Source organism: Hylobates moloch, unplaced genomic scaffold, assembly GCF_009828535.3.
Source record: "Hylobates moloch isolate HMO894 unplaced genomic scaffold, HMol_V3 SCAFFOLD_4, whole genome shotgun sequence".
Classification (NCBI taxonomy): Eukaryota; Metazoa; Chordata; class Mammalia; order Primates; family Hylobatidae; genus Hylobates; species Hylobates moloch.
In genome coordinates this window covers 168,385,322-168,401,068 of record NW_026652279.1, presented here as the reverse complement: position 1 = coordinate 168,401,068, position 15,747 = coordinate 168,385,322, and the positions used below count along the sequence as shown (strand labels likewise).

The following is a 15,747-nucleotide window of genomic DNA, read 5'->3' as shown; positions in this document are numbered from 1 at the left end:
TTGCTGCTCCAGCAGCTTAGTTCTTAGCAGACATCTTCATGATGTGACATAATGGAAATAAAAAAAAATCAAAGTGGAAAGAAATGAGAGTTGCATCAAAGTAATGTTAGGCATTGCTATATTCTGAATGCATTTGCCTGGGTTAGAAATATGATCCCCCACGCTGTAGTGTTGGAGGTGGGGACTTCTGGGGGTGTTTGGGTCATGAGGGTGGAGGCTCAGGAACAGATTAATGCACATACTGGAGTGAGTTCTCCTTCTTTTGCTGTTCTGCCATGTGAGGCCATGACCTTTCTCCTCCTCCAGAAGACACAGTGTCCAAGGCACTATCTTAAAAGCAGAGACCAAACTCGAACCTGCCAGCACCTTGAACTTGGCCTTTGTGACCTCCAGAACTAAAAAAAAAAAAATTCTATTCTTTATTTATTACCCAGTCTCAAGTATTCTGTTATAGCAGCACAAAATGGACTAAGGTATAAAATGATGTGTTAGGACATTAATTTTTACAACAGAAACAAAACAGTGGAGTATTTTTTGCATCCCTGTCCACTTTAGAATTAATATATGTAAAATTGTCAAGCCTTCCAGTGTGCTTTTGCTGACAAGCCCAATTGTAAACTTCTAATCTTATACGTAATAATTGATTCAGTTGACTTATAAACTGTGTGTGATCTGTTTTGATGGGATGATAATTTTGATGCTACTTTTATATCTGACCTTTTCAATGGAATATTAGAGTGAGTTTTAAAGATAATGAGTTCCCTCAGAGAAACAATAGAGTTGTCTATCTGCATATTGTTTTAAAATAACAAGTAAAAATTGTACTAGATAATAGACATAAGGTAAGGACAAATCTCAAAGTCACCTATAATCTGAAGAAAAAGAGACAATACATACTCATAAAAGAATTTTAGAATAATTAGACAGGAATATGTTAAATTAAGAATAACAAGAAAAAAAGCAAGCCGTAAGGAAGTAACTGATTATTTTTTCCCTTGGGTCTTCAAATCACTGCCTTCTTTACAGTGTCCTTAATTTTCAGAATGATACTGTAAAAATTATGTATTATTGCAATAGTATAATAGTGACTTAAGATCATGTGTGTGGTATATAACCTAGGATTTTGAACCAAAAAGTTGAATTTCTTTTTTTTTTTTTTTTTGAGAAGGATTCTGGCTCTTTCACCCAGGCTGGAGTGCAGTGGCGTGATCTCGGCTCACTGCAGGCTCCGCCTCCCGGGTTCACACCATTCTCCTGCCTCAGCCTCCCGCGTAGCTGGGACTACAGGGGCCTGCCACCTCGCCCGGCTAATTTTTTGTATTTTTTTAGTAGAGACAGGGTTTCACCATGTTAGCCAGGATGGTCTCGATCTCCTGACCTCGTGATCCGCCCGCCTCGGCCTCCCAAAGTGCTGGGATTACAGGCGTGAGCCACGGCGCCCGGCTCAAAAAGTTGAATTTCTGCTATTCTGAGACAAAGTGTCTTCAAAAGGCTTCAATATGGCCTGGCCTGGTGACTCACACCTGCAATCCCAGCAGTTTGGGAGGTCAAGCATGAGGATCCCCCAGCCCAGGAGTTTGCGGCTGCAGTGAGCTATGATTGTGCAACTGCACTCCAGCCTGGGTGACAGAGTGAGACCCTTTCTCAGAAAAATTAAAAAAAAAAAAAAAACTTTATTGTATATATAACTTTTAAACGGAAGACAAGGATTTAGTTCTAATAGCTTATCAACTCCAGAGGTCTATAATTCTCAAAATGTTTGAGAAAATGAATACTTTCAGTATTCATGAATTGTCCTTTAGGTCCTATATTAATAAATTTTATAAGGTGATCATAGGTATGTGTTTTTTTTTTACTTCTGGAGTTAATTCATTTACAAAAATAATTAAAACACTTAAAAATCAGACATCTCAGTTTTGCTTCTGAGTGTGTTGATCGTTTTTTTCCATTGGTGAAGTATCATTGTCATTAGGCTGCACTGTGGTTATGTGTGTGTGTTAGATATGTACTGAACACCCATATAGACACATGTGAATACACATTTGATGAAGCCCTAATGACATTTAAAATTTTATCACTGCTAATCTACTACTCTTTCTATATATATGCATTTTTAATGGTTCTGAATGAAAACTGCGCTTCTAGCTGTTCTGTCAGAGATTTTTTTGGATTAACCTGAAAAAATCCCTTTCAGCCTCTAACTTGATGGCCACTGTCAGAATTACTGTTTTCGTTTCCCTTGTCAAAGAACATTGAACGCATTGTCAAAACAATCAAACTAGCAAGAATAAAATTCAAACTCCTACTTAATACTTTCATAAGTATATTCTTTCATTTTCCTTCCCTTCCTGATTGAGATTGTCTCATTTGCCACGAATTCCTCAGTTCTAAAATTACTTCTTAATTCCACATTGTTCTCCTCCTGTCTTCTTTCCACCGTTTTCTCTTTTCAAATTGCATCAACAGATATCTTTCCCTGTGATCATTAATCATCATATTCCCATATCTCTTTCTGCCCAAAACTTGCTTAACCCCCAAAATCACACTAAAATTCAATTGACTTTTAGGAATCCAAAGCCATTTTTTAACAATGACAGGAAAGCAGACATCTCCAGGGCTTTCTTATTTTCCCCAACATAAATTGTTCTTAAACTGCCACAGTCCTCTCCCAAGCTCTTCAATTCTTTACCGGTAGTTGGCCTGTCATGGATCCATCAATGAGAAGACTCTATGTTTGAACTTTCTACAGTTTGACATGATATCTGCCTGAATTTTTTTGCATTGTGATTCATATTTTCCTGGTTCCCTCATTTTGATATGGGATACATTCATCACCAGATGTAGCTTTAGGCATTCTTTTTTCTTTACACATAGATTATGTGTACATGATTTGCTTTCTGTGATAGCTCTTAAATTAGATAATCAATATTTCATCTAGTCTAACATCAAACTAATAAAATAAAATATCACATGTTAACTAACTTCATCTGATTTTTTTGGCATGAAAACCAGAACTTATAAGGCATTCAAACAATATTGTTGTGTTTCATATTCTAACAAGGGCAAAAATTCTGATCATCTGGAAACAATAAAGCTTACAATTATTGACTTTATCTGCATGCATATGGCAGATTTGCTAATTTGTGATTTAGTTGTTTTGTATTTATCAGATGCAGCAAAAACATATTTAGTTATTAATTAAATGCCTCCGTCTACCAGAGGAGCTGTAAGCATATGAAGTTACACAAGACAGGGCTTCTGACCTTGGACTGTCTCTAATAGATGAGAAAAACCCGTGTACACACATATATCTATAATGTCAATCCAATTATAAGATAGCTGTATGCAAAGTGCTATAGGGACACCGGGGATTATTAATTTTGTTTGCTTTTATTTAAAAAGCCTTTCTTGATAGAATAGCATTGGATGTGGATCTTAAATCATCCTGAAAGATGTACTTGAAGAAAGTGTACATCAGAGGAATAGAGTAACTTTCCCGAGCATGGCAGATAAATCTGGTGATAAGCACGACCACATTTGTAGAGATGACCATATAGCCATGTAAGATAAATGAAAACACAGCAATATTATATAATGAATAATGATATACATAGGTGTTATGGCTTTAATAAAAATATGTTTAGGTCATTATTTGAAATTATATATTGTTCTATATGACTTTTCTTTTACATAAATTATGTTTAGATAAAACAGTAAAACTCATATCAGTGTCGATTTAATAGTAATTAAGAGTATAACTAAAATTATATGTCAAAAATAAGACTTTTTATATTTATTCATTTTCTGAGATATAGCAATTTATTTTAACTTCTTGTTAAACCTTTTACTGAATGTTTAAATTTATTAGGCTGTATATATTATGGAATGATAGTATTGATAAATCTAAGAATTTTAAAAAGAAAAATTTAAAAATAGGACTACTTAAGTAGATAGTGCCTGTATTTAAAAAATTATATATTGCATTCTGTCCATGCTTCAGTAGAATATTTTAAATCTTTGTTTCCTGATATGGTTTGGCTCTGTGTCGCCACCCAAATCTCATCTTGAATTCCTACATGTTGTGGAAGGGACCTGGTGGGAGGTAATTGAATCCTGGAGGGAGGTTTTTCCTATGTTGTTCTCGTGATAGTGAATAAGTCTCACAAGATCTAATGACTTTATAACGAGGTGTTTCCCTGCACAAGCTCTTTCTTTTTTGCCTGCTGCCATCCATGTAAGATGCGACTTGCTCCTCCTTGCCTTCCACCATGATTTTGAGGTTTCCCCAGCCATGTGGAACTATAAATCCAATAAACCTCTTTCTTTTGTAAATTTCCCAGTCTCACGTATGTCTTTTTCAGCAGCAGGAAAATTGACTAATACATTTCCTTTTCCAATAATGCTTCTGGGGACTGCCTGTAGCCTTTAGCACATCATTTGACATGTTGTGGTAAAACTGAACATGATTAAACAGAAATTTCACTCTGACTGGCAGCTCTACTCCTACCAGACACTCATGGCACTCCTTCCAGGTGTCAGTCCAGTGTGATGACATCAAGCTAAACACCCTCTCAGCAATAGCATTGGAGCCTGGGATCCTGATGTTTTCATTTACTAGCAACAGCAAGTTTTAGACCTGTAGGAATCAGTTGTCTGCTCTCCAAAAATTTCCATTTACTTTGTATCTACAGGCTTGTTTTGGGAGACCAGCTGTTTGTCGGTCAGGTCCTTTGCATCTATAAACTCATCATACTATTCGTGCCTAAAATGTCTGATATTTTTAACATTTCAAAACACATTGTATGGTATCTCAAATTGCTCTTTCTCAGGGAAAATACTTTTAAAACCCAGAGATAATTTGAACTTGTTAAATCAAAGGTAGTTTACAATTCTAGTAAAGAAATTGAGAAAGAACAATTTAGCTTGTTTGCCCATTTCTGGTAATATATATTACCAGAATTAAAATATACATATATTTCCATTCTAAAGCAGTCATGTTTCAAAAATATATGTAATTTTATGAGTTTTTGTCATAACCTACACATAGCATTGAACAAAGATGTAGACAGTTCATCCCTCTCAAGTCTCCTCGCCTCTTCAAAGGTCATCAAACACTTTTGGAGAAGCAGCATGTAGGTTTCTGGTTTTTACTCTAGTCATTTTCTTTATTCTTATCCTCAATGAACATCAGATTAGTGAGGGACACTCTTCTTGTCTCAAACTCTGAAAGTATGATTTTAATGCAGATCAGCATTTTAACGCATTTTCTATGGCTGGCAACAATGATAACCATCTTGTCTACAAAGGCTATCTTCTTCCTACCTGTGATTTCAAAAAAAATGATGCTTTATGTTTTGAGGAAACTGAACAGTGACCACAACTTTAATTATGAAAACCTCAACACCACTGGAAATCAAATCACACCCTGTGTAAGTAGTATTGTCTAAAGGGTATACAAGACACTTAGAAAGTTTTTCCAGGGAGGGGTTTGACGTATAGAATTTATAGTCTGTATGGAATTTGTGAACATTCACATGTGTACTTTCTGCCAAGTATGCAGATAAACTAGCAGAGTCTATTTGGCATTGGTCAAGATATCAAAAATCAACAATTTTCATTTTATGCTTTCTGTGGTTTCATTAAAATCTTCATAGAAATCAAGATGATGACTTTAATCTCCATTTCTAAATCAAAGTGTACCTAACAGCTAAGAACATTTTTTCACATTTTTGTTGACATTGTTATTGCTGTAATTTGGTGCATCTCTTTATATACCACAAAAAGCACCATTGTTTGTAGTATCTGACAAAATCAGCTCTACACTATATAGGCCAACACATCTGTTGTCAAAATTTTCCCTTTTGTTCAAACTAGAAATATCTTACTTGCAACTTCTGATGCAGGAAATGTGACTTGACTCAGTTTCATTGAGCAATCAAGAGAATGATGTGATGATGTATCCGTTTGTGTGGTGTGCTCAAACAGTAATGCCTCTATGTCCGTCTGGGAATTGGTGTCCTTTTGGAAGACAAACTCTTTTGCTTGATTTAGAAGCACTTGCTTGTCTCACACTCTACCCATGAGACTTAGTCTCCATATGTGCTTTTACATTCTGTTCTTCACAATGCCCTAACCCAAATTATTTCCATAGATTGTGCAGTATTCTCTGTTTTGGTTCCTTGTTCCCCCGATCCAGTTGGTTGTATGTGTTCTTCTATCTGTCATTAAAAATCACACAGTCATTTAGCCTTTTACAGAGATACCTGGGTCATTCCCATTTGCACTATTTGAACTTTTAGGAAACACTGTCATGCTATTTATAATGTCAGAAATTAAACTAATAACACCTTGATACAAAGTACAGTAGTTAACCTGTAGGTAAAGCAAACAGACTGCAAGACTCATGGTTCCAATGTACTTGAATCTCATTGCTCAGTTATGCAGCAATGAATGATCCATCAGTTTGGACCACAAATCATGGTTGTGAACATCAGGGCCTGGGGACAAACAGCACAAGCAACCATGGAAGGTAGACCATTCTATGCCACATCTACTCAAAATGAAAAGCAGTGTTGATTTCAGCTCTCGTCTTTTCATCTTCCATTTGGGTTTTGCCCTTTTATTCTGTTGCTTTTTTCTCTTTATCAACAAAGTCATCAAGTGCCTGGTTCCATCCAAGCCATCTCTATTTGGAGCTATTAATGTGAATGATTACACAACCCTTCTGTGTACCTGCCTTTTGGTGTTAGCTACCCAAATTATTGAATTAATTTGTCCTCTTATGACTATCAAAAAGTGATTCTTTTGGTAATTTTCATCTACCAGTTTAAGCATGGCAAGAAGACAAGTGTTGGTCCTGTATGAATATTTTTATTATATGTCACAATCATCTGTTTGTATCAGTAGTTCTAACAATTGAGTCTCAAATCATATCAATTTTCAGAACCACATTTGTGAAATAGAAATAATTTTTAGTGTACTGAAATCAGATCATTAGACCTATGTATAGACAACCAAATTGTTAAATAATGAAAACAATACGTCTTCTGCACAGACCATAGTTGTCTCTAATGCATAGATGTGTGTGCATGTGTGTGTGTGTGTGTGTGTATATATATATATATATATATGTAATTTTGAGAGATGGAGTCTCACTCTTTCTCCCAGCCTGGAGTCCAGTGGTGCAATTATAGTTCATTACAGCCTGGAACACTTGGGGCTCAAGCCATCCTCTCACCTCAGCCTCCTGAATAGCTGGAACTACAGATATGCACCACCACGCATTGCTATTTTTTGTTTGTTTTTATTTTTTTACAGACATGGTTTCACTGTGTTGCCCAGGCTGGTCTTGAACTCCTGGACTCAAGTGATCCTCCTGCGTTAGTCTCTCTGGGATTGCAGGTGTGAGTCACGGCACCTGACCATGATATTTTTGTTTTATTTTTACCGGCAATTTGTTCCAACCCCCTCAGAACTGTAAACTTCTTTATTTCTATACATTCCTAACTGCTCATTTTACTGCAGTCAATATTTTTACAGGTGGAATAAACATAGCATTTCCTTCTGTAGACAGAAGGTGATATAGTTAACCTCATGCACTTTCATCCACTAAGACTCCAAGTCAAATGCCACCACACTGCAGCACACCCAAGACAGCCTGATCTACCTGCTTCCAGGAGTTCACACAATGTACAGGAAAAGGCACAAAGTAAATTTAACTTTCCATTATTTTTTTTCTGGAGTTATTTCTTATTGTACAAAGATTTCCAGACGACTCCTTTTCCATTTCACTCGTTGCCATTTCTGCTTTATCGAGCAGCACGGCGCCTCAGCTTTGAAAATCTCTTGACCAGAGTGATTTTTATTTTCCTCACACATAAAATGGAAATGGAAATATCTTTTTGGGCGTATCGGGGCTATCATGAGAGGATAAAGCCATCAAGCTGTAATAATGGTAATGAAAGCACTTCCAACAATAAAACAGTGGATGATCCACTGTTGCACGAAATTCTAGCAACAAATTCTAATTCAGCCACATTTGTTCTTAATAACAGATTGCTCTGTTTTTCATAATTATTCTACATATTAATATCACTGTGAAGTCATTACAACAGCTGTCTCTTTTTGGTCACAGATGTTTTATTTTCAAAGAAAACAAAATTGTGTACGTTTTTTTTTCCTTGCAATTCTGATTGAACCAGTTTTATATCTAAAGAACTACAGAAATATCTATTCTTGCCTATCCGTGATGTATAGCCATTATCAAAGTCTTATAATTTAATCTTTATGAATCACAATTTATTCCTTTTGGTATTTAAAAAACATCCTATTTACAGGCAGCGCAAAACTGATAGAAAAGTAGGAAGAGAGAAAATTAAATAGCCAATTAGAAAAATACTGTAGAATTGCAGTTCCAGAGTATGGATAGGATATCATAGCAAGCTGTTGAGCAAGGCGAGGAAGGCTTCTTTGAGGAGGTGACCATGAACTGAGAGAGGGTTTATGGAATGAGAAATGTAAGGAATGTAAGGAAGCTGTGGTGCAGGGAAGAATATGTGCAGCAACAAGAGGACAGTACTGTAGGGTTCGTAGACCATCAATCTGGTACCATTTCTGGAGCCATTAATTCTTCATATGAGGGTAAGTTTAAGACAGGCTTGTGGCTGGGAACAGTGGCTTACGCCTGTAATCCCAGCACTTCGGAAGGCTGAAGTGGGCAGATCTCCTGAGGTCAGGAATTCGAGAACAGCCTGGCCAACATGGTGAAACCCATCTCTGCTAAATATACAAAATTAGCCGTGTGTGGTGGTGGGAGCCTGTAATCCCAGCTACTCGTAAGGCTGAGGCAGGAGAATTGCTTGAACCCAGGAGGTGGAGGTTGCAGTGAGCCGAGATTGTGCCACTGTCCCACTGTCCTCCAGCCTGGGCGACAGAGTAGGACTCTGCCTCACACACACACACACAAAAAACCCAGACAGATTTGTAAAAATGAAACAAGTGTACATTTGGAGCCTACCAGAGTACCTTAAAAGATACAGGTGCCCCGACATCTTTCAGCAGGATAATAATAATATAATAATAATTTGAATTATATTATTAATATTTAAAAGTATTGATCCTATTATTTCTTCTCTTTTACTCCTATTGTCTGTCTTCAAATTATTTATTTTTAATTTTTACAATAACCTTCTAAGAATTAAATGTGCACTATAATTTATACCATCTTATATTTACTAACGACTTATGGAATGTTGCAAAGAGAGAGAGTGTTGGTGGAGGGCAAAGGTAGTGAGAATATGGCACAAACAAGACATTAAATATGGGGCAAGGTAGAGACAGGTGAGATTTTTTTTTAACAGTAGTTTCTGATGTGGTTGTTTTGATGATGTTCACATTCCCCTTATTACTTCTGCTTCCGTAGTTGTATCATTAATCTTTGCAGGGGTAGAATGATAGGGCTGCCCTCACTCACAGGGTACCTCTGGGGAGATGGATCAGGGATGCTCTTTTAGTAGGCTCAGTCTCTGAATCACTGGACTTCAGCTCCCTGAGTGGGGCCCGAACTCTCCAAACACCATGCAATTAAAAAGTCAGCATCCTATATGCTTCTGAAAACTGTCATCTACACAGATATCATTCACTTTTTCCTTTTCATTCTCAAACCTGTAGTCAGTCACCTGGAGGAGTTTCTTGCAATGTCTGTCACATCTTGTAACTGACAAAGTCATTTCTATGTGACCCTAGAGGGTAAAATAGGCAAACTCTGTAAGCCTTTATAAATGTTCTGAATCTGGTCTGCCACCACACCTGTACAACCATCCTTTCAGTTGGTTCCATCTCAACTAAGTGTTCCATTGTTCCAGGAATCAGCTCAGGACGTTTTGTCTGCCACAATTTCATGTTTTCTGTCTTCTTGAAACAAACACCTCCAGCTGTAATCCACTGGCTGGTTGGATTTATAAGGAGTTCATCAGATACCTTTAAGATAGAGAACTTTGTAGCTTTTTTCAGTTGAGTGTGGAAGATACATGGCTTAATTTTGCTGAGGTACAACAGCAAGCTGGGTTAGGGGCACAGGTGTCCTTGTTGCTGGAAGGTTTAGTGTCTTGTCTTTGCAGAATATGCAGGAGTTTAGTGAAATTGATTAAATATTCCTATTAGCCTCTCAAGTACATTATGTTATTATTCATCATTTCTTATATTACATTGTGTTTCTACACAATAAACTTGAAGAGTAAACCCCAAGTGTGTGACGACTATATAGATACTGGCCTTTAAAAAAAAAAAGACTTTTAAGTTCAGGGTTACATGTGCAGGTTTGTTACATAGGTAAACGTGTGTCATGGGGGTTTGTTGTACAGATTATGTCATCATCCAGGTATTAAGCCTAGTACCCATTAGTTATTTTTCCTGATCCTCTCCCTTTTCCCACCCATCACCCTATGATAGGCTGCAGTGTGTGTTATTCCCCTCTGTGTGTCCATCTAGTCTCATCATTGAGTTCCCATTTATAAGTGAGTACATGCAGTATTTCGTTTTCTGTTCCTGTATTAGTTTGCTAGGATAATGGCCTCCAGCTCCATCCATATCCCAGCAAAAAACATCATCTTGTTCTTTTTTATGACTGCATAGTATTCCGTGGTATATTTTCTTTATCCAGTCTATCACTGATGGGCATTTAGGTTGATTCTGTGTTTTTGCTATTGTGAACAGTGCTGCAATGAACACATGCGAGTGTGTGTCTTTGTAATAGAACGACTTGTATTTCTTTGGGTATATACCCAGTAATGGAATTGCTGGGTTGAATGATAGGTTCTGTCTGTAGGTGAGGAATTACCATACTGTCTTCACAATGGTTGACCTAATTTACTCTCCCATCAACTGTGTGTAAGCATTCCTTTTTCTCCACAACCTTGCCAGAATCTGTAATTTTTTAATAGCCATTCTGACTCGTGTAAAATGGCATCTCATTGTGGTTTTGATTTGCATTTCTATAATGATCAGTGATGTTGAGATTTCTGTCAGATGATTGTTAGTTGCATGTATGTCTTCTTTTGAGAAATGTTCATATTCTTTGCCAGCTTCTTTTATGGAGTTGTTTTTTTCTTGTAAATTTGTTTAAGCTTTTTATAGATGCTGGATATTAGACCTTTGTCAGATGCATAGTTTGCAAACATTTTCTCCCATTCCATAGGTTGTCTGTTTACTCTGTTGATAGTTTCTTTTCCTATGCAGAAGCTCTTTAGTTTAATTAGATCCCATCTGGCACCTTTGTCATTAAATCTTTGCCCATGCCTATGTTCTGAATGGTATTGCCTAGGTTATCTTCCAGGGTTCTTACAGTTTTGTGTTTTACATGTAAGCCTTTAATCCATCTTGAGTTAATTTTTGTGCATGGTGTAAGGAAGTGGTCTAGTTTCAATTTTCTGCGTGTGACTAGCCAGTTATCTCAGCACCATTTTTTGAATATGGAATTCTTTCCCTATTGCTTGTTTTTGTCTGGCTTGTCAAAGACCAGATAGTCTGAGGTCTTATTTTTGGGTTCTGTATTCTGTTCCATTGGTCTGTGTGTCTGTTTTTATACCAGTACCATGCTGTTTTGATTACTGTAGCTCTTTAGTGTAGTTTGAAGTTGGGTAGCTTGATACCTCCAGCTTTGTTCTTGTTTAGGATTGCCTTGGCTATTCAGGCACTTTTTTGGTTCCATATAAATTTTAAAGCAGTTTTCTCTAGTTCTGTGAAGAATGTCAATGGTAGTTTAATGGGAATAGCATTGAATCTATAAATTGCTTTAGGCAGTATGACTATTTTAATGATATTGATTCTTCTATCCATGAGCATGGAATGTTTTTTCCCATTGATTGTGTCATCTCATCTCAGATTGCTTTGAGCAGTTTTTTGTAGTTCTCCTTAGAGAGAGCTTTCACCTTCCTAGTTAACTGTATTCCTATGTATGTTATTATTTTTGTTGCAACTGTAAATGGGAGTCCATTCATGATTTGGCTCTCAGCTTGACTATTATTGGTGTATAGGAATGCTAGCAATTTTCGCACGTTAATTTTGTATCCTCAGACTGCTAAAATTGTTTTTTAGCTTAAGAAGCTTTGGGGCTGAGACAATGGGGTTTTCTAGATATAGAATTCTGTCATCTGCAAACAGGGATAATTTGACTTCCTCTCTTCTTATATGAATGCCCCTTATTTCTTTATCTTGTCTGATTGCCCTGGCCAGAACTTCCAGTAGTATGTTGAATAAGAGTGTTGAGAGAGGGAATTCTTCTCTTGTGCCAGTTTTCAAGGGGAATGCTTCCAGTTTTTGCCCATTTAGTGCAATATTGTCTGTAGTTTTGTCCTATATGGCTCTTATTATTTTAAGGTATGTTCCTTCAATATGTAGTTTATCAAGACTTTTTAACATAAAGGGATGTTGAATATTATTGAAAGACTTTTCTGCATCCTTTGAGCTATTCATGTGGTTTTTTTGTCTTCAGTTCTGTTTATGGGATGAATCACATTTATTGATTTGTGTATACATCCAGAATCTCTGGAACACAGCTAAGACAGTATTAAGGGGGAAATGTATAGCACTAAATCCCCATATCAAAAAGTTAGGAAGATCTCAAGTTAATAACCTAACATCACAACTAAAAGAACTAGAGAACCAAGAGCAAACAAATCCCAAAGCTAGCAGAAGACAAGAAATCACCAAAATCAGAGTGAACTGAAGGAGATAGAGACAGGAAAAAAAAACATTCAAAAGATCAACGAATTCAGGAGGTGTTTTTTTGAAAAAAGTTAATCAAATAGGCCACTAGCTAGACTAATAAAGAAGAAAAGAAAGAGGATTCAAATAAACACCATCAGAAATGATAAGGGGGATATTACAACTGACCCCACAGAAATACAAACAACCATCAGAGAATATTATAAACATCTCTATGCGTATAAACTGGAAAATCTATAAGAATTTGATAGATTCTTAGATACATGCACTCTCAAGACTGGACCAGAAAGAAATTAAAACCCTGAACAGACCAATAACGAGTTCTGAAATTGAGGCAGTAATAGCCTACCACCAAGAAAAGCCCAGGACCAGACAGATTCACAGCTGAATTCTGCCATATGTACAGAGAGCCAGTACAATTCCTACTGAGACTATTCCAAAAAATGGGAAAAAAGGGAGTGCGCCCTAACCCATTCTATAAGGCCAGCATCATCCTGATACCAAAACCTGGCAGGGGCACAACAAAAAAAGACAACTTCAGGCCAATATCCTTGATGAAAATTAATGCAAAAATCCTCGAAAAAATACTAGCAAACTGTATCCAGCAGCATATCCAAAAGCTTATGCACCATGATCAAGTAGGCATCATCCACAGAATCCAAGGTTGGTTCAACATAGGCACTCTTTTTAAAATTTGTTGCTTATAGGTAAATAACAAAATCTCGCACAGTGTTTATCACCCAGTGGATACACATGTCCAGTCCGTAGGTCTTGTGCGTGGCCTAACTGTGTGATGCACACCCTAATGTATTTGAAGTAAGCAAAGTTTTCAAACTGTTGGTTATAAATCCCCATTTTTTAAAACAAAAGTCTTCTATTTATTTGTAAGTACCTTATCAACAATATATTCATCATCCAGAAGAATAAGATATGCCCTGACGCTTGGAAAGTTGTTTGCCAAGTGATATCTGTGTGGGATTGCGAGTGAAAATTACCAGTGCTTTGCCCATTCTTAGTTATTCCAGATAATTTTCAAATATTAATATTGTCCATTTAGAATTCAATGTCCATGTACTTAAAAATAAGATATTTTGTGTGTTGTGGCAAACATGTCATGATGTGTGTGAGAGTAGGTGGTAGATGATGCTCCTCACCCACGGGTGGTCTGGAACTCATCAGATGATGGGAGTCGTCTGGGGACACACAGACAGAAGCTGCACTGAGGAATTCATGTCTATAACTATATCATGTTCTACTTTATGCATAATGAGGTCTCTCTGTTTACAAGTTGCTAGAGGCCTTACCAAAATTAGGTTTCAGAATGTTTATGGACAGATAACTCTTTGTAGACTTTTAGTGAAGCCTTTGTATGGAATATATTAAGAAAATAATTGTACTGTTTCTCAAAAAAAGTTTACTTCCATGAAACATGATCAAAAATGAACTCCCTTCAATATCCAAAAGCAGGGAGTTGAAATATTATATGAAAAGAAGGGAATGAGGAGAAGCAAAGAAAGGCCACATTCATTTTTGTGCTTCTTTCTCAGGAAAAATCAGATTGGAAAGAAGAAGTGAGAAATTAAAACTGAAGCATCCTTATGTCACCTTGTGTGCCTCCATTTTCTGCCAGTCTTTGGCTGGCTCTTCCCACATCCCATGTGAGAGCAGCAAGGTTCACCTACTGCAGCCAGGACACATCACTAACGTAAGAGGGCGTCTAGCATCTCTGTCCCCTGATATCCAGACCTGCTCTGTAGCCTCAGATTTGTGGGGATCCAGAAAAGAGGGAGATTTGGGCCACGGTTTAATAAAAAAGCTGCTTCTTCCTAGATTTTTCAGATCTTGCTTTCCCTGTTCACCTACCGGCAACTCTTTCTATGATCTTTCCCCTAAGAATTCCTTTCAGCTAAAAAGTGAAGGTCTTTTTTCTTCACCAGTTAGTAATTATGAGATGAGTCTGGTACACATCAACCCAGGTCCTGGAGAAAAGGCCCATAGTGTCCAGTCAGTTTAGCTCTGTTCCGATCCATGAGGACAGGTGAGTATCTTGTGTGTGTGCAATCTTGGCCGAGAGGAAACCGAACCTTGTTAACACTGATAAATATTTTGAGCACTCAACTTTATGCCTGTAACCGAACTAGATTCTAGAGATAAAATGGATTGTAAAAATTTGTAGGCTTGTAGGATTTAGAAGGGTGGGAGGTGGAGGAAGATATACATAAAACAACTTCACAAATGTATGGAAAAATATGACTTTTAAGTGCCATGAGCACATATAACAGAAAAACTTGTCCTCATCTAGAGATCTGGGTAAGTTTTCTCAAGGATGTAATTATCTTAGAATTAACGATAAGAAGTGATGGGGAGGAAGCCCAAGATCATTTGCATGTGCAAAGCCATCCTCTGTACCCTGCAGAAGAGTTGAGGGAACTGAGAAAAGCCACCTAAACAAAGGCCCTGAGTGTACATAAAAGGTTTTTGATTCTGGTTAAATTTTCGGTAGCAACATAGTGCAAAATTGCTTAAAGAAGTTGTGTACAGATGCCATCTATATTTCTTGTAGAGCAAATGTTCATTTTTGCCTTCATTGAATAGTTATTGAAAATGATCTTCAAACTTTGTTCTCTAGTGAGTACAAGAAATATAGAAATAAATGAGGCATGACCTCTGCCTGTTCCCAAGCAGTTCAGTTCCCAACCTACTTACAGTTATATTGTTGAATATCTGATGGTAAATGAGACATGGGGAATGGATATAATTAATGTGGTGGAAGGTAGAGTCCTTGTTTAAAATGTGTTGCCATCCATTGAGATGTCTGCCCTGCAAAACTGCTTAGCACCTTACAAAACATGAGGACTGATGTCACTGCATAAGTCTGAAACTTTAGAATGCTGGGAAACAGGAAAAGAACTGATGGGATCCAAGTATTGAGGTTGCTGAGGCTCTAGCAGAAGGGCCAGTAAAGTGACTAATGAGCAATCGTTAAAGTGAGTGACACTAAAGAGTCTAATTGGCAATCACGAA

At 37.1% G+C, this 15,747-nt stretch overlaps 1 long non-coding RNA gene across 1 annotated transcript; it reads left to right on the top strand.

The window, feature by feature from the left end:
- Positions 1-1,738: 1,738 nt before the first annotated feature.
- On the top strand, positions 1,739-14,554 carry LOC131383340 (uncharacterized). Its single transcript, XR_009213325.1, has 2 exons — positions 1,739-3,561; positions 14,271-14,554. It is a non-coding gene; the product is annotated as an uncharacterized LOC131383340 (long non-coding RNA).
- Positions 14,555-15,747: the final 1,193 nt, after the last annotated feature.